Source organism: Cyprinus carpio, chromosome A9 (assembly GCF_018340385.1).
Source record: "Cyprinus carpio isolate SPL01 chromosome A9, ASM1834038v1, whole genome shotgun sequence".
NCBI classification, from domain to species: Eukaryota; Metazoa; Chordata; class Actinopteri; order Cypriniformes; family Cyprinidae; genus Cyprinus; species Cyprinus carpio.
Genome location: NC_056580.1, coordinates 27,658,364 through 27,680,055, shown reverse-complemented (window position 1 = coordinate 27,680,055; position 21,692 = coordinate 27,658,364). Strand labels below are relative to the sequence as shown.

The window sequence follows — 21,692 nt, the reverse complement described above, 5'->3', positions numbered from 1 at the left end:
TTTGTATTATTGCAGTGATGTGTTTTTGTAGAACAATCCAGATGTTCCCTCTGGATTATAAGCACTAGGACCAACAAAAGTTTATGATTCTTACGTGTTTTGTTCATCGTGATAATCTTTACAGATGAACAAAACATAAACACTATCTGCGGAAATAAGAAGCTAAACTTGGGCTATAAACAAACTATGCCACGATCACATGACTTCAACGTCACCACCACTAAGCTTTGACAACATTTGAATCATTATTTTAAAAAAAATCCCTAAAAGTTTGAGTTAGAATATTTTGCATGGGCACACAATTATAAACTGTAAAAGTGGACTGGTGAATAGTGATGTCTCTGATGCTCCTTGAATGGCAGTCAAAAATGACTTTTTTTTTACTTCACTGAAACAGATTGCATTATTTTATGGTACTTTATGCTAGTTTTATTTATGCAGTATTTTATGGTAGTTATATTTATGCAGTAATATAATCCATTTTTTTTATCATTTGTTTTACCACTTTTAGACATATACCTGAAAATAAAATTTACAGCTTAAACTGTCATAAATCTCAAATGCTTGGTGCACAGACTTACATATGGTCTCTTTTTAAAGTTTATTGTTAATACTATTTTCAAATTTCACAAGATATATATATATATATATATTCCACTTGGGCTGCAAAGGGGCAGAACATTTCCGGTGAATTTACCAGAAATATTCCGCCCCTTTGCAAAGCCTTATTTTCCAAGTTTTGCTCAAAAACTTCAAGAATAAATAAATAATAAATCTAAATAAGTTGTGTTTCAATTTTGAGACTGATCTCAAAAAATTTTGGGCGCAGCTTCAAAAATGTCCAGTAGATAAAATTTGTTTCCCATTTGCTTTCAATGCAGTCGATTTTGAACCATGAGGAGGACAAGTCTGACCTTTTTTTGTTTGTTTTGACTTCACATAGCAAGTGCCAAAAACCTTTACCCTGTTTTGTACAAAATGGTCAAAAAAACCTAACGCCAAAAATGAATGAAGAGCACCAGAGGTTCGATGTTATGATTTAGATATTTTGTTGTTTTTTGTCAATTGTAAACTATTTACTTTTTCAAGACAAGTAAAATCTGTAATGCCATTCTGTGTGCAAACACCATATTGTCTTAACAAAGGATGTGAGAAAGCGGCACATGTCTGGTGGTGTGCATACAGCGTCTGGCGTGCATAATTCCATGCCAACTGTCAGTTTGCGTCTTGTTATATTAACACTGAACGCTGTCCCTTTTAATTAACGATGTCAGGTCAGCGCTAACCTTTTTCTCCTCCATGCATCAGCATGAGAAAGCGAGAGACGTGCAAACGAGATGTCTTCAGTGTTATTTGAATAAAAAACAGGCCATTACAGCCGTAATCATAATAGTGGCAGGCCTCTTGATAATATATGCTCCTCTGAAACCATCCATCTCCTGGAACAGAAAAGTAAAGAGGGAGACGGAAGACAAAAGCAAAGGTCTGCTTGAAAAATCAAGCACTGTGCAACACCATGTAATCAAAGAAGAAGCTGGTGGGATCATTTTAAAGGACTCTGGATTTTTCTGCATTTTTACCAAGAGCTCAATTAATTATGTAAATCATACAATTTGAGAAATGCAATGCAAGAGACACATACAGTAATTTATTCATTTCCAATGCTGTAATAGTTTTTCTAATTTCTAAAAAAAAAAAAGAAAAAAAAAAAAGAATCTATTTTAGGTCAGTTAAATGTGTTATTTTCATGACAGTTAAAACATTAAAGTTATAAATTAAAGGAGGTACATCAAACACTATCATTATGTATGCATTATTTAAATTATGAATAATATATCTTATTTTTTCACTTTGCAGTAATTTTGCATTATGGTAATGAAAATTTGTGGGGTTGAAGTATGCTTTATTGTTATGCAAATAATTAATGGCTGACTGATATGGGTTATTTAATATCTTAATGCAAATACAGAGAGAGCAGGGTGGCTGAAGCACGTACACATGTAAAACAATATAATGACCACAAATGGACATACATAAAATTGCTGAAAATTTTACATTTAAAAACCACTAAAAACATGAATTTTAAAATAATAGTAAAAAGATATTAAAAGAATTTATATTCTTTCAGCAAAAATATATTATAGAATTTTTTAATTTAAGCAAGATATAATTTTTCTTAATTCTTTCCTTTGATCACAGGGCAAAATATGATTCAGTTTTGTGAGATTTACCCTAAGAATACTGCTGCCAAGTTGAAATCTGAAAGATGAAAATGGACGAGTCACTCAAAGGAAAAACTTCGGTTTGTCTATTGTTTCATTATTATTATTAAACTCTGTCTCTTTCTGAAGGAGGGTCCCCTCCACACTGCCTGTCTCCCCGAGAGCAGCTATTGTGTCCCTCTCTAATAAATTAGGCTTTGTTGACCTGGCTTTTGTGGTGTCCTAAGAGCTCCAGACAGCAGACTGAACCCTGGGAAAACCAGAAACCAGGACAAATCACCAAACAATACTCAGCTGCCTGGAGACTGAAAGCATTTCTGCTCTTCGCACTCACAACACCCTAGCAACTGCGTAGAACCACACTGACTACCACTCGGAACACCTTAGCAACCACATGGCAATGCCCTGGCGACCAAACAGCCACATAGAAACACTAACAACCACACAAAACACTTTAGCCATCACATGTCAATCACCCAGAACACCCTAGCAACCCCATGTCAGTGCCTTGATCACCACATAGCCACAGAATAACGACCAATTAGTAAACCTTAGCAACCACATGACAACACCCTAGCAACCATATAGTGACACAAAAACAACCATAAACAATACCCTAGAAACCATATGGCAATCCTCTGTCAACCGCCCAAAAAACCCTAGCAACCACATAGCAACACACTAACAATCACTCAGAACACCTTAGCAACACACCAACAACAACCATAAAGAACACCGTAGAATCCACATAGCAACACCCTGGCAACCTTCAAGAACACCCTAGCAACACACCAACAACAACCATAAATATCACCTTAGAAACCACATAGCAACACCCTGGCAACCACCACAAACACCCTAGTAAGCACATAGCAACACACCAACAACCACTCTGAACACCCTAGCAACTCACCAACTAAACAAACCATATAGAACGCATTAGAAACTACATCCAGGCAACCACATAGCAAGACGAGCAACCACAAACAACACCTTAGAAACCACATGGCAACACCCTAACAACATGGAATTCTCCAGCATTTGCACATGAAAACACTTAGTCTATTTTTTCTAAGGTTTCATAAGACTGGAGACAAACACAGGAAGCACAGACTAAAGTATGTGTGTGTGTGTGTGTGTGTGTGTGTGTGTGTGTGTGTGTGTGTGTGTGTGTGTGTGTGTGTGTGTGTGTGTGTGAGAGGCTTTAGGTGGACTTTGCCCTGGAAGTTACTTCCAAAAGGATTAACAATGACTAAACTACACAAGAGATAAGAACCGCATTTCCCATCAACAGCACAGTGAGATATTCATTTTTTTTTCATCAGCTCACAATAGAATTCATAATGAAACAGCAGGACATGCCTTCTCCATGAGGAACAATCCAGTTTTTGGCGTAGCTGAAAAAAAAAAAATCAGTTGTAGTTTTAAAAAAAAAAAAAAAAATTATAATTACATATGCATTTTACAAATAGCACCAGACACATCATAAGCATGAATGTGTAAATGTGCAAAAATGTTTTTTGATACTCATCATGGTTTCTGATTTCATTACTCACAAAATGAGTCAGTCCTAAAGATTGGATTTGAAAAATAGATGTGTGCAGTGAGAATCCGCATTATAGTCATTATACTCATTTTGCTTGTTTACTAAGTGCAATAAAAATCTTTGACTTTGTGTCTTTCTACGCATCATAATTCCTGTAATTCATAGTTTCATCTTCCAGCTGGAGTTTGGCATTGTTGATATGTCTACAAGTCATTACTAATTCACCCAACATAAATATAAAACCCTAGAAATATGTGCAAGGTGAGCGCTTTCGGTTCCTGCCAGCAGCAGAGTAATTTATCTTTGGGGATCTGTGTGAAAGAGGCGTATCACTTAGAAAAAAAAACACCGGCAGCTTCCTTACACTTCAACATCCTGATCAAGACTGGACACATACGACTAACAGACATGAACTTTAACAGATAAGAACTGCATTCTTATTATGAAATGACAAAGCCCCGACAACCACATAGCATCACACCAACAACCACAAAGTACACCTTAGAAACCACATGGCAATGCCCTAGCAACCGCCCAGAACAAAGAGCACCTTAGAAACCATGTGTCAACACTCTGGCAACTGCACAGAAGACCCTGTCGACCACCTAGAAACACACTAACAACCATTTAGAACCATATAACAACACCCTGGCAACACACAGCAACCTGCCAACAATCACAATGAACACCTTAGAAACTACATAGAAACGCCCTGGCAACCATCCATAATACCCTAGTAACCACATAGCAACAAACCAACAACCAATTAGAACACCTCAGCAACAACATAACAACACCCTGACAACCATATAGCAACACGCCAACAACCACTCAGATCACCTTAGAAACCACATATCAACACCCTGGCAACCACCTAGAAACCCACAGTAACCACATAGCAACACAACAGCCACTCAGAACACTTTAGCAACCACATGGCAAAGCCCTGACAACCACATAGCAACACACCAACAACCACAAAGAACACCTTAGAAACCACATAGCAAAACCTTGGCAACCACCCAGAATACCTATTAACCACACAGCAAAACAAGCACTCATAACACTTTAGTGACCTCATTGTAGCACCCTAGCAACACACCAACAACCACAAAGAACATTGTAATAGAAACCATGTATAAACACTCTGGCAACACAGAGAACACCCTAGAAACCACATACTCTAGCAACACACAAACATCTTCTCAAGACACATTAGCAACCACACGACAATGTCGCACAACAATATAGCAACAAACCAACAACCATATATCAATGCCTTGGCAACCACACAAAACACCCCAGTAACCACATAGCAACACACCAACAACAACAAAGAACACCTTAGACACTACATGACAAACCCTTGGCAACACACCAGCAACCACAAAGAACATCTTAGAAACCACATATTAACACCCTGGCAACCACATAGCAACACAACAACAACCACGTCAAATTTAAGCCCCAACATGGCAACCACATTGGAACACTCTAGCAACACAACAACAAACACACACACACACACAAAAACACTTTAGCAACCACATGACAAACCCTTGACAACCGCATAGAAACACACCAACAACCACAAAGAACATCTTAGAAACCACATATTAACACCCTGGCAACCACATAGCAACACAACAACAGCCACGTCAAATTTAAGCCCCAACATGGCAACCACATTGGAACACTCTAGCAACACAACAACAAACACACACACACAAAAACACTTTAGCAACCACATGACAAACCCTTGACAACCGCATAGAAAACACCCCAACAACCACAAAGAACATCTTAGAAACCACATATTAACACCCTGGCAACCACATAGCAACACAACAACAGCCACGTCAAATTTAAGCACCAACATGGCAACCACATTGGAACACTCTCAACACAACAACAACCACACACACACAAACAAACACACACACACACACACACAAAACACTTTAGCAACCAAACAACAACACCCTGGCAACCACATATTAACACACTAACAAAAGTCATGTGTGCAGTCATAGTCTATTTCTTGGTTGAATCTAATATACACATATTGACATGAACAGGTAATCCTCAAAAATCATGATCATAACAGATAACATATCTTTTTTTTAATTAGTTACTCTAATTTTAGAAAGTTTGAAAAGTGGACTGAAATCTCTGATTGGTGAAGTACTGTAGACTCACTGGCCTGCACAGTCTGTCAACAGGAATCATATCATGAGTCACAGCGCTCTCTTATGGGCATCAGTGATAACCTGTAATATGATGATCAGAGGAGCACAGTACATTCTGCCGGTTGTCGTAACAAAAGCACCTTAATGGCTGCAGATCATCTGCCAGCGAATTACTTACTGCCTTTGTTGCTATTTAATTGATTACAGCCACGAGTGTGTAGAGTATACTTACAATTAAATCAATAAATACATTTATAAAAAAAAAAAATACACAAAAATTACTAAACAAACACATTTAAATAATAAATAAACGTAAATTAATAAATTTATAAACATTAATTAACAAAAACATTTAAGTAAACAACCCAACAAACAAGTAAATCATTAAACAAATACATTTAAATAAATAAAGTCTGTTTATTTAACAAGCCTAAAGAATCTCACAAGCCATATTTAATGAGGATGTGTGTTATTTTCACCAGTGGAACCACTTTGGAGATGTGCCACAATGAAAAGCATTAAAATACTTTAAATATAATTCTAATTTATAATAAAAATATTAAAATTCAAATAAGACTAACAATATATATATATAGATATATTACTATTTTCTAACTATATATATATATATATATATATATATATATATATATATATATATATATATATATATATAATTAATATTACACCATATTTTAATAAAAAAAATATTAAAATAAATAAGAGTAGGTTTTGAGAAGTGATTGTGTTCTTCTAAAATATTTTTTGTAACTGGTATAATCTAATACTGATGCTTTTACTGTGCTTTTTCCCCAAAATGATGACAGTGAGACAAGCAGGATGGAAAGTGACACTGAGGACACAGGAAAAACCTATAAAATGTATTATCAAAACCAAATTGTGGTTTAAATACAAACTTGTATGCACAAGCAATCATAATGTAGTAGCAATCATAACATGGCCAAACGTGTAGGTGAAGCAGCTGGAGATACGGAGGGAAACTGATACTTTCAGGGTAGAACAATAACAGTGATCTATAAAAACCCCAGAGGGTAATTCATCTGCCCTGAATTAGCTGTCCCACTTCTTCCTGATCGCTCTCTCATTACACATTCATCTGCAGCTCATCTGGACACAGACGTCTGCAGCAAAGCAAACATCTTCTGTTTATTTGCACGTGTAGAAACTGACTGCTAATCATCCTGCATGCCTGTATTCGCTGACACGTCTCTGGAGAGTTTAGCCTGAATTTGCTTACAGCAGCATTAAAGTCTGAGCTATTAAAAAAGGATCATGTATGTATTTGTGCATGTATGATTTTTGGGGGGTTTGGTTGTTCTTGGTTTCAGATCAGACACTAAAAAAACAGAAAACTGAAATGTTTGAAGAATCTTTATTCATTTTAAAAAACCAAGACTTGATTAGTTTCTCTTTTATTGTTCATGCGTGGATAAATAAAGCCTTGATCAATGTTTACACAATTGGATTCATTCATAACAATACAGATATGAAGACTGTTAGTGGCAAATCCAAAAATAAAAACAACAATAACATTTAAAAAATATTGCGATTGGCAATCATGATTTTTTTGTATTTACAAAACTGAGGTGCTTATACAGTGACAAACACATATTTGTGAGTGAGATATTCAGGTGAGAAAGCTGGGAAATAAATACTGGTCCTACTCCAAAGGAAGAAATCTGACAAAATTTCCTGTTTTTTGAATCTCACAACAGAAACTGAGACAAATTTGGCACAAACAACATTAACAAATAATCCAGAGCTTTAGGAGCTGCAATGAGGACTAAATTGAACTGATTTATGACTTAAAGTTTAAGATCATGCTTACTAGGTGAGCTTATCCAGACTGCTTCTGAAAAACAAATAAAAAAGATTGAAAGTCAAATTACACTTTTAAATCTTTACAGGCAAAGCATACCTAAAATATATCTTTCATAATGTTGGAAACCAAAAATATGCACTAGTACGTTCTTTCCACAATTGTACCATTTTATATTATTTTAGCAAAATTATGATCATTCACTGCACCTGAAACCTATGGATGGCCAAATTACTCAAAAATAAATCATTAAATAAATATGTGAACATGTAAGAACTAGAAAGTTGACCTTAACCCTGTTACCCAAAATTAAATGTCAGGAGCTTGTGCTTAAATTAAAAACAATGCAAAATAAAATAAATAAATTCAGATTCAGCGTTATGATTGGTCAGATCGCAGAAGGGTCAACTGTACTAAAATAAGACTGAAGTGTGCACTTACTCGTCTTACACACTACTCCGTTCTCAGGCTCGTCCGTGCAGCTGATGTTTTCCCACTTCCCTGTGTTGGAGTGAAGAATGACACACCTGTCCAAGAGAGCCAGATCAGTGTCATCAGAGCCGCCTCCTCCCAGTTACTATACAGCGCAACACGCTGTTATCATCATGCCACTTAAAGACATCTTTTGCAAGACACACACAGAGAGATATGCTTGTAATGAGATACATTTCAAAGAAATTCTCAGTGAAAACAAATGATGCACTCTACGATGAGGATTGGTTCAGGGTGGTTCAGATTTGTACTTTCTTTGCGATCATTTTCATGTGAAACATGTTTCACAAGTTCACCTGCACATATAAATGCATAAATCCCACTTGGGCAGCTTAATAATGAAGTAAGTAATAGAGTAAAAGAAACCGGATTGCCAGTACTGATGTAAGCAGCTGTTTATACATTTATTGTGATGCGTTATGATTGACAGGATTAGCTCCTGCATCCTTCATTTAAAACTCAATGACAAAAATTTTTTTTTAATAAAAAATAATATATATATATTTCTAAATATAATAATAATTAAATAATATTGTACATTTATATTTTATATATTTTTTAAATATAATAGTTTATAAAAATAATATATATATTCCCCACCTCACACAACACAACATTTTCTTTACCAAAAAACAATTTGATTAATTGTTTTGATTAAACCATTCAGGCCATTCTTACTGAGCCATGAACACATGATCAAAGTTCACTTTGTCCTCTGCTTCATTGTTCAATAACTAAGTGAAGTCTTTCATCATGAAGCCTAAACAGTCTGGTGCAAACATGTGGCATCTGGAATATGTTTCTATAGTTTTCACTTGAAAGCATCTGGGCTCTGGGTGTGGATGATGCATTCTTTGAATATACAAACCATCCGATCAGATTCCCTTGTGTTGTGAGACGACACGTGTGAAAATAGAGGAAGACAGCTCGGAAAGTTGATGGGTGTTTACATGTACATTATGTACGGACTACCAATAAAACCTGAAGAAGATACAGAGCAACTTTAAAGGGCCAGTTCAAAGAAGTTGTCATCATTTACTCACCATTTAAACCTGTCAATGTTGTCAAACCGGCACAGCATGTCAAAAAGCACCATTTGAATTGAGAATAAGCACAAAAGAACAGCCTGAACATTCTGCCTTAAATTTCATGTACAAAAGAATAGCTCAGAATAACATGAGAGTAAGTAACCGGTGCCAAAATATTTATTTTAGCATAAACTAACCCTTTAAAACTTAAAGTACATATGATTAACTCAATTAGAAGTGATACAAAGTGACAGCAACTCTAGACATGCTCAAAAATAACCACAGACTGGTGAAGATTTTCCAAAGCACTTCTCCTTTAACAGTCTCGACTAAAAGCACTGAGGCAACAGTCTGGTAAACAGCTCTTTGCCAAGGCCTCTGGTTTGAACAGATTAGTCAAGTTCAGCTGCATTCCAGTGTAGAGAAGCTGGACCACGTCCAATAATCTGCCTAAACATGTACGGTATAGTTTTTTTTTTTGGTCTATAAGGGAAAAAAAAATCTTATTTTCAGAACATTTTACTATTTGATTCAATGCACAAGTTCTATTTTACTTTATAAAACAGAACTTGCACAATGAATTAAATAGTTAAAAATCTTTGAAATTCCTTTAATATTTAATTAAATATGATTTACATAGCAAAGAACAAAAAAAGCTATATTGTAGACAAAAAATGCAAACATTTCTATGTTCAATTTTGATATAATTCTTTAGAAAAAACTTTTTTTTTTAATTCTGAAATTTACTTATTATAATTCCTAATTAATATTACATTTTTTTTTATTTCACACTAAAATTTTACTTCCTTGGTAAAAAAAAAAAACTATACTTTAAAATCAACATAAAATTAAATTCATAACCCATATCACTTCTGTAATCTGATGCATCTCTGAATGAAAACAGGATATTTAAATATAGCTGCAAGCAGCGATGGCGGGCTCAAGCCATCAGCGCAAACGCCACCCCGGTGGCATCAGGTAAACTGTGCCCAGCGGGCACATGCATTTACAGTAATCCTCTGGCACTCAGGTTTTAAGGGATACGGCAATTAACGGGTTAATCCGAAGCATCAAGACTTTGAAATCACATACACAGAACAATATTCATTAAGAAAGTGAAAATTAAATGATTAATAAACTATTTATTCGAACCCTTGCTATTTTCTATTCTAATAAGAGTCTTGGCTGTGGAACACCTGTAATAGAGTTGGCTGGCTGGATGCAAATAAAGTCATGCCTTTTATTTGTTCCCCTGTTTGCTATTTCACATTCCTGTGACTGAAGCGTTGTGGCCAAAGACACAGAAGGTAACTGAAACAATGTGGTTTAAGTCCAGGTGATCATAAGGGGTCCAAGCACAATGGTTTGTGTAGATGATGCAGTTAAACAATGGACGTGTCTCTTTTCAAGTAAATTATTATACGCACAACATGAAAATAGATAACAAAATATAGTGTCCCTTCTTCACTACTTTCAGTAATGCGTGATAACTTGAGAATTATGTTGTCAATACTATTAAAATAAGATAGAAACGTAATGGTATTTCGGAGATGATAGTTTTTGCATAATTACTATATTGGGCTTTATTAAAGTTTATGAAAAAAGAATGAATGTATATGCATTTTTGATTTATTTACATGAATGAAACATTTTCAAGTCTTTGAACAGATCTTGAAGTATTTGCTGTCCTGTGGCGCCATCGAGTGGACAACATTAGCATTGTGCCCTTCATTTTTGAACAACATTATGAAAGGGGCCAATATTTTTTGATTGATTATAAATATTTAATGATTAGTTTACTGATAATATACCCACATTAAAATCGAATTTACTGATTCTGTATCTTATTTCATGCTTAATCATGAGTTTAATTTTCAACTTACATTTTTAAGCAGTGTTGAATGATTTACTATGTGAGTTGCTAAATTTGTTTTGTTTTTACAATTATAATACATAAACTATATAATGATGAAAAATACAACAGTTATTGTTTTCATAATATTTACTATTGACAATCGTTATTCTGTATTGTAAAGAAGAAGGTTTTTATGACAACAAAAATGGTCATTACTAAAAATTAAACACTAATTTAATTCATAGTTTTATTTTTCTATAGGTTAAGCACCTTTTCGTAAATATGGCTGTTTCCCAGTTTTATTTATTTTTTTGTTTGTTTGTTTTTTTTTTTGTTTTTTTTAGGATTTGCATTTAAAAAAATGAGCCTACTTCAAACATTTTAAGCAGCTTGAACAAAACCTGTTAATATTTATTATAGACCACTGTAACTGTCTATTATCAAAAAAACAAACAAATTTATTATGAAAATAAAAGTGTGTACACCAGTTAAACTGGACGATAAAGAAATTACTAACAATAGTTTAGAGCATGTTTTAGGTTTATAGGTGTTTAGATGCAGAAATTTAATTTAATTAAATATATATTAATTCTTGTTAGAGCAAAAAAAAAATAATAATAATAATAATAGTAATAATAAATACATGAATACATACAAAAAAAGCAGGCAAGACGAATGATTTTCTGTTTTTATAGATTAAAATTAAAGACAGAAAGCAGCTGGTAAATGCAGTCACTTTAATGTTCAAATCCAGTATCATGATCCACTTCAGATTTATTTCTCAACTGTTTATGTTCACGTGACTGTTTTCGTTTATATTCGCCAAGCTATTATGTATTTTGAAATAACCTTGTTCTTGATTTGTTCGTTCTTGCCAGAATCAGCGTCCTCTGGAGCTCGAGAGATCGATGTTATTCTGCCCTTAGACAGTCTCGCGCTGTCAAATAGTCTTTCAATTTTCACAATCAAACAGCTCACAAATACCTGAATTTAGCTCTTGTTGTGTTCTTATGGGTGGATTGTGTGCATTCGCGGTAATATTTTATTTTAAAAAGCTCTTAAAACTATAAAAATGCTTTTATTGTGAGCTCGTGAGACAGCACGCGCTGATGCAGCGGTGATTTCTCTCTGGTCTTTCTCACTGTTCTGGCCAGACATCAATTATTAATGAGATCTGAGCCGGTAATAATAACATATGTTGGTACAGCTTGTCAGTGTGAATTAAATGTGTATTTATTTGTCCGTTCTCGCCGAAAAACCATCACCGTGTTCTGGAGCGCAGAGCAATCGATGTGATGTTCAGCCCTTAGACAAAGAAAATCTCACAAGCACCATAAACACTCATTTTCATCTCTATAATATGTTCTTCTAATTGTTATCGCCGTAATATTTTATTTTTAAAAGGTCTTAAACAAGAATAAACTCGTTTGTTGTGAGCTCGTTGAGACTGCACGCGCTGTTCGGAGCGGTGACATATTTCTCGTCTATCTCTCGTTTCTCTGTCGGCTGACATCAATTATTAATAAGCCCTGACCCGCTAATAATAAGATAATAAGGTTTAGCTTGTCAGTGTGAATTAAATTGATTTATTTAGTTGTATTTTTAACCGATGTAAAAGTGAAACTAAGCGAGACTCCTCCCTCTCAGTCCCGGGAATTGCTCCTGTAGAGGCGCATTTTCTCTCAGACAATGAAAGTCTCAGCACACATACATTCTTCACACAGAGCCAAAAATCCATATTCAAATCAAAATAGCCGACTTCCTGTTGGTCGTAGCTGATGACTGTAAATTAGAAAGTTGTCCGTCTTAATAAGAACAATATATGTACCGAGTTTGGTGTCTGTAGCTAAAACTAAGCCCCCCACTTTTGACAAAAGGTGGCGCTATAGAGTGCCTCCTCCACACCCTTTTATGACCTTTTGCCAGTGTCTAGCTATCATTAATACTGATATGTGTTCTGAGTTTCATGAAATTCTAAGCATGTTATCTGCCTCAAAATCAGAATATATTATACAGAAAAATATTCCAGTTTGATATGTTGCCATGGCAACACTATATTAGATATCAATATCCCCTCAACAGTTTTACATGGGCCGTGTTTTTGTCATTATTCTGATGAAGTTTGAAGCAAATTGAGTAAAAATAAGATGCTGAATTCAAAGCATTTTGAAAATGACACACTTCCTGCTGCCAGTTGGTGGCGCTATAATTTTGACTCCTAATAGTCACATATATGCGATCGGCATCATACAACGAACAAACTGATCAAGCTTAATTAAAATCAGGAAATGTATGTGGATGTTATTAGACACTTCCTGTTTCTCATTTCTCGCCATAATTTCAACGCCTCGCCACAAGCAAACCATTCGAGATATCAAAAATCCCCTGGCAATTTTGCATCCCCAATGTCTTGAGATCATGTTGACCAAGTTTGGTGGCAATCGGGTAAAAAACCTATGACAAGTATATCAAATTCCAGAGCATGCACTTTTTACATAGCTCTAAATAGCTGACTTCCTGTTGGGCGGAGCCTATGACATGCAATACGAAAGTTGTTCGGCACAATGAGATCTATATGTGTACTGAGTTTCATATGAATACGTGCAAGTATGTTTGAACTATACATCAACATTTCTGACTGTGTTCCAGGGGGGCGCCGTAGAGCCCCTGTGCCACGCCCGGGTCTCAGCCTCTGCAGCCTCCTAATGGCCACAGATTCTAAGGTGTGTGCAAATTTTCAAGAGTTTTTGAGCATTTTAAGGGCCCCAAAAGCCCCCACAACTTTGGCGAAAAATAAGAATACTAAACCCTAAATAGCCAACTTCCTGTTGGGCGGAGCCTATGACATGCAGTACGAAAGTTGTTTGGCTTGATGAGATCTATATGTGTACCGAGTTTCATACGTCTACGTGCAAGTTTGTATGATATATGGCCCTCCATATTCCAGGGGCCGCTGTAGAGCCCCTGTGGCAACGCCCGTGTATCAGTCTCTGCACGGTCCTAATGGCCGCAGGTTCCAATGTGTGTGCCAATTTTCAAGAGTTTTCGAGTATGTTAAGGGCCCCAAAAGCCCCCGAGACGTTGGAAAATAATAATAATAATAATAATAATAATAAAAAATAATCCTAAGGAAAACAATAGGGCTCTCGCCCTCCAGGCTTGAGCCCTAATAAGAATCTAAGGCGGGACTTGAATTAATTCAGGAAACTTATTGGCTCCTGAAATGTGGGTGTTACTTTCCAGAAGGAAAGGGAGGGGTTTAAAGTAAAAGGAATTTGTGTCATCAGCCAAATAGTAAAGCTCTTTCAGAGACATTTTGCTAAAAGATTATGAAAACAAATATTTTTCTGCACCGATGAAGTGTTTACAGTAAGAAAAGCAAATGTTAAATTCTGAAGTTTAAAGACCTACAAAGTGTTTTCAGATGAAGCTCAAACTTACCATCGCTGTAGTAATACATTCCAAGCCATACACTCTTTTTGCCTTTCCATACAGAAGGGCTGTACTTAATGATGAAGTCATTCTCCTCGGCACTTTTTACTGTCAAGAGATCTAAAAATGTAATATAGGGAAGATTAAACTGTACCATACGGTGCATAAAAACTATTTTAGATATTTCAGTGTGTTACAGTTTGGAAATTGTAAAAATGTAACTACCATATCCTCAACACATGTCTTTCGCATCTTGAAAGGAGTAGCTTTTGGCGATGTCCTCTTCTCCATGGACGAAGTGATAGCAGCTGAGGCCGAATGGCAACCACGTGCATCCATCTGCAGGACAATCTGCACGGAAAGAACTTTTAACATCTCAACAAGAGTCCTAAGGCAAAGGCAACAAGTGGTGAAAAGCTCTCTCTTCCAAGCTAGTTTGAGGTTTTGTTTTAACCAGCCATCAGGCAACAGAACACTTTGATGACATTTTGATTTATATTTTTTGCAAGTCTTGCTAAACAGTCCTGCCCACAGAGAAATGTCACTGGTTCAAAATCACCAAACATCATATAAGTCATGAAATGGCTGTGATTGTGACATGCAGCATTTTTTTCCCTCCCAAGAAATACATAAGAGGACATCTTGAACTTAAACAGCTGTGTCATTTGTCAAACTCGAAAAGGACATAAAAACCTCATAAAAGTGCCACAAAACATAATAATGGTAGTCCATATGACTTTTGCACTATTTCTGAAACAAGAAAAATAGCTTTCATATCTCTCAAATCAAATATAGTGCCAGGCAAAAGGTCTGAATAACATTTGATAACAAGAAATGCAAGAGCTAATGATGTTTGTTCGGATAATGTCATAATCAGTGTTGGGGGTAACGCATTAAAAGTAATGGGAGTTACATAATCAGATTACTTTTTTTTTGTAGTAAGTAGTGTAGTGATTTTTTTTTTCATGTATTCACTGACTCTCCTGTCCTCATGTCACACAAAAACAGATTCAGTATTTCCTCAAATGGATAAAAACATTGAAATGCAAACTCAATAAAATATGAAGCAAACCTACAATAAGTACATATGTTTAACACAAATACACTTTATGTATTTTTAATCTCATTTTATAAACCAGTGCCTTCGCTGCTGACCTTTGATTATCCAATGCAATCATACTAATAAGCAAAAATGACTTTAGATAAACATCAAATTTGTGTTCTTTCTTTTTTTTTTTTTATTGCTGAAGAGTGTTGAACTTTCTACTCCATCCTAACCCTACAGATGTGAATTTACATTTCCTTCATCCTGAGGCTTATTCATTTCACTTTTGGTTTGAAAGGGCTTTTACATGTGCCAAATAAGAACTTTTTAGATTAATAATCAAACAAGCAAGCCCAGGCCAGAGGAGAAAAAGTAGTGCAAAAGTAAGATAATCTATTACTTTCCACAAAAAAGTAACTAAGTAATTTCCCCAACACTGCTCATTAACGTCTAAAGTTATCTTATGGCTTCATAAGACCTGTAATATAGCGCAAACGTCGTATGGCACCAGGTGTGTACATATTTAAATTAATGTAAATAATGACAGAATTTAAATTTTTATATAACTCTAAAAAGATTGAAAGATTGCAGACTCTTATTGTTTGTTTGCTTATCATATAAACAAATACAATATAAACTAGAAGAGAAGTTTATTATTCTCCTTAATCAAAAGGACACACAAATAAAAATAATTTTCCCAGTGTTTTCCATTTTGAATTAAAATATTTAAAATTAAATTTAAATGGGTAATGCATTATAATTATAACATAAATTATTACATTTATTCAAGTTAAATGTACATTACAACCCACCTCAGTTTTGGGGTCAATACAGTTTGTACTTGACACTAATTTACACAGTTTAGGGACAAGCCTTAATTTGAGGGAGACGTGGAAATATGAATATTATTGATCAAATCTGAGACACATGAGTTACAGTTGTTTAAACAAACTTAAAGAATCTTGCACTCACCAGACGTCTTTAGAATAATAACAGGAATAAAATAAATGTGTAATCATTGCCAGCTCAACATTACTAAAAAAACATTGTGCTGAGAGCTTCTTCTTCATATTTTTTTTAAAGAAAGGTTTTGAAAGAATAGTGTAGACTTTGTGTAAAACAAAAACCTGCTGATATTAGAGCATTTATAAAATGAATGTAATTACAAATGAAAATAATGTTTTTATTTTAAAAGTGTCTTCAGATCAGTTTAGTATAATTAATTATACTATTATATTTATATTATATTATCTTTTTTTATATTTTGAATTTTTTATTTTGAATTATTTTTGAATAACATTTTGAATTTTGAATTTATATATATATATAAATTGAATTAGTTTTATTTTTGTATTCTTTGTTTTCATTTTAATCTTACTGAAAGTTTTAGTAATTTTGTTTTTTCTCCAAAAATATGTCTATATAGTTTTTACTCATTTTATTTCATTTGAAAGTTTTAGTTATTTTAGTACATAGCTAGTTAAACTAAATAAATATGGCAAATGTTGGAAGGAAAACTAGCTTATTTTAATTTTTTAATTATATTTAAGTTAATGTTTTTCTTTTCATTTTATTTATTTCAGGTAAGGTCTTTTTTACAGTAATAACCTCAGATCTCATGTGAGACACACACGCACACACGCACACACACGCACACGCACGCATGCGTCCTGTAGATGGCGCTCTCGCTGCATGGATTGATGTAAAGTAGTGCTGCTCAAACTTGTCCATCACTGCACAGCTTGAATGTTCCTCATCGAACACACCTGATTCAACTCTTATTCATCAGATCATTAGTAGACTGCAAGATGAACTGAGTGTTTTTCATATCAACCCTCAGAGCGTCAGTTCAATAAATGGACCGTGTTTGAGCATCAAGAGTGAGACTTACAAAGTAGAGTTCACAATATTCTGAGTCGGTCTGCATTAAAGATACGTGCAGTGCTTGTTCTGCTGGAATCTGATAGCAGAATAATCTGCATTACACTCCCATTTGCTCTTTTTATTCTCCAGTTTTTCAGGATGCAGCACTGCATTGTGGAGGCGCTTACAGTATCAGTTACAAAAGCAGCATCAAGATGGACATAACAGGTTCAGCTGAAATCAGCTAAAAAAAAAAAAAGTTTTGCTCTACAAATAACTCTGCACTTGAAGTTTTGAAGAGATTTAGGCCTTGTGAGTTGGTTGCTAGGGTGTTCTGGCTTGTTGCTAGGGCAACATTTTTTTAAATGAACAAAAATAATTACAAATTACAAAATAAAAGCTAATAAAAGCTAACACAAAATATTAATAAATACTATGGATATATACATATTACTAAATATTATGTAGATAATGACTAAATATTATGTAAATGTTACTTAATGTTTTTAATTATTAAAATGCAAATAGTTTTCTTTTAGGGTTTGTACAGTAGTATTTATAATTAATTTAGAATTTATTCATTCTAAATTAATTAATATATATATATATATATTAGAGAATACTTTTTGTGAACAAAAAACAAAACAAAAATAGTTAATACAAAAACAGTCTCCTCTGTGTCTCTCCATCACCGTATGCTGTGTATGCTCTTCTGTATCATCCGCGCCACACCACGCGCCTCTACGTGTATTTAGCTTTAATTTGAAAGAAAACAGTGCATCCTTGTGGCACGGATGATACAGAAGAGCATACACAGCATACGGTGATATGAAGAGACACAGAGGAGACTGTTGACAAAGGAATTGTTGAATAAATTCATTATTTTTGTTGTCTTCATGTACAAAAAGTATTATCGTCGCTTCATAACGTTACAGTTGAATCACTGATGGCAGATAGAGTATTCTGATGATGCTTTCATACTTTCCTGGACCTTGACACTGTTATTTATTTGGCAGTCTATGAGACAGTCTCAAGCCTCCGTGTTTTCATCCAAAATATCTTAAATTGTGTTCTGAAGATGAACAAAGCTTTTACAGGTTTGGAACGACATGGGGGTAAGTGAATAATGACAAAATTTTCATTTTGGGGTGGAGTATCTCTTTAACCCCTCATGCACACACACACACACACACACACACACACACACACACACACACACACACACACACACACACACACACACACACACACACACGAACGCACACACGTACACACACACACACATTCCATAGGCGTGATGGTTTTTATACTGTACAAACTGTATTTTCTATCACCGTACACCGACTCTAAGCCTACCCCTTACAGAAAACTTTCTGCATTTTTACAATTAAAAAAAACAACAACTTTGTTTACTTTATTTTTATACCAGTTTTGCAAACGAGGACGTCCCCAAAGGGAGGTTTTTGGAGATTTCGTCAGGTTTAGCTCACTTTTGGGTATAAATTTGTCCCCAAAATATGGTTAAGTAGGCACACACACACCTCCTCTCATTGTGTGAGTTTCCCCACTGATTCAGACAAAAGTCTCCACACACTTTTTTTTTTTTTCTGCCTGCAACACAAGAATCGGATCCAGAGAAGATGCTGTGTCAGTTTGTCACTCCAGACATTCACAAACCACGCCAGACCGCCTGAAAACTTCTCTCTGTCTCTCTCACACACACACACACACACACACACACACACACACACACACAAAAACCACCTTCAGCAGTTATTCATGATGTACAGTATGAGAACATCACAACACAAACACATGAGAGTTGAACTGACACGACACGTCGTATGATGAATGAAGATTCAGTCAATTAGCTATTCTTCAATCCCTAAATAGTGGAAGTAGAAATACTATGGTGTGCTGAGTGCTGTATTGGCAGTTTACATGATTTTATCAGTTGTTTTCTGTTGATTTTGAACAGCTTTGAGCTTCGGTTTCTTTTGGTGTCTGAAAATAAAAAACAAATGGAAATGGGAAATGTTTATGGTTTGTAGCGTATTTTATCTGTCAGCTCCAGATCTGAAGTGCGGCTGTAATTCTGACATCAGAAACACACTTTAGAACAGACTGAAAATGAGAACCTCTGGAAGAATAAAAGCGCAGGACATGAGAGAATTATAAAGAGAGAGAAAGAGTCTGCAAATGATCAATAAAAAGCACAATGGCTACAAACAAAATCACATACATCTCTACTACAGTATAGTAGGCATATGATTTCAGATGCAGCCAGTCTGTATCTTCACAATATTCATTACAAAACTCATCATCCCTACCAATTACACTTGATTTATGTCTTAACAATTATTATAATCATTATTTTGCATCTAATAATCAGTGTTTTTGAGTATTATTTATATATACTAGTATTAATTGATATTTTGAATTAGTTTTTATGTTTATATTTTATTTTAGTTTAAGTTTTAGTAATTTTGTTATGTGCTTTTATCATTTTTATTATTATTTTATTTATTTATTTATTTATTTATATATTTCTAAATATCTCTAATTTATGTATTAGCTTTATTAATTTTAATGTTTCAAATCAAATGCATTTATTTAAGTTAATTGCCAAGGCAACATTTCTAATTTTCATTTTTTTTCAAGTTTTGTTTGAGTTTTTATGTAACATTTATATTTTATTTTATTTCATCTTTATTTTGATTCAGTTGTTTCTATTCAGAGTTATTTTATATATTTTTATTATAATTTTTAAAAATATTTTTTAATTTGATTATTTTATCATTTTATTTCAAATTTAATTTAATTACCAAAATCTGAAAACAGATGAAAATCTCAAATAATGAACTAGCAGTGACTGTCTATGATTGGCTGTAAATAAATCACTGAATAAATGAGTGTAAAGTGTGTGTGTGTGTGTGTGTGTGTGTGTTTGTGGGGTCATGTCTCTGTACCGGACACAGGTGGCAGAGAGCGGGCAGCTGCCATCCGACTGTCACTCCATGTCTGCTGCTCTCAGCCTCCCGTAGGGCGTCATCACACACACACGCACGCACGCACGCACGCACACACACACACACACACACACACACACAGCCCTGAAACCCTCCACACACCCAAACATGACACCCCTCAAGGTCCAGGACCTAGTTGAGACCATCTGATATGTCTGTGGACCATGTGATGCTGCACAAATTCAGCTGTTCCTGAGAAAGCCCCGCATGACTGTCACTCATACAGCTGCCTGTAACATTTTACTTAAAGCCTTCACGTATAATGCACTATAAAGGTACTTATTATGTATATAATGTATAATGCATTGTGTTGATTTTTATTTTTTTTTGTATATTTTTAATACATTTTAAAATGCATTATAATATTTGAAGGTTTGTTTGTCATGTGTTTTAATGCATTGCACTTTCTAAAGGTGTAACAATGTAAAAGAACTGAACTAAAAATCAAACATCCTTGTCAAAACCTAAACTATCTGTTCATCCATCCAACCTAAAGACACAAATATTATATATATAATTTTATATATCTACTATTTTATACATTTTTCATTATACACACACACACACACACACACACACACACACACACACACACACACACACACACACACACACACACACACACATATATACAATAGTTAATTATATGCAAATCATTATAAAAGAACAGAACTGAAATCAAATATTCTTTTATATGTCAAAACCTAGCCTAATCTAGTCATCCATCCAATCTAATTTGATAGATTTACAATTTTATATAAATGTATCTATAATCTCAAATCTAACTTTTTTTTTTTTTTTTTTTTGCTAAAACACTGACACCTGCTGGTCGAGATGAGCTACTGCAGGTCGCCGGGCAAACAGCAGACTGCTTAAACTCACTTCATCCAAAAATGACTACATTTATTATTCTGTATTAATTAAATTCCAATCAATGGAGTTAACTTGTTGTATAACATTATTTATTTATTTTTGCATTGCCCAAATATCATATTTTATCATATTCAGTTGATTCTATAGAGCATAATTACAGCTCAATATAATAATGTTCAAAGAAAAGCTTTATACAGTATGCTGTTGTCAAAAATGTATTCCTGCATGGAAGAAATGAATGGCACTTTGTACCTCTGAAACCCGTCTGCTGTGCTCTA

The 21,692-nt window shown here is 34.6% G+C and overlaps 1 pseudogene; it reads right to left on the bottom strand.

Moving 5' to 3' along the window:
- Window positions 1–6,991: 6,991 nt before the first annotated feature.
- Window positions 6,992–20,515, bottom strand: LOC109095811 (annotated as a pseudogene).
- Between the last annotated feature and the right edge of the window lie 1,177 nt (window positions 20,516–21,692).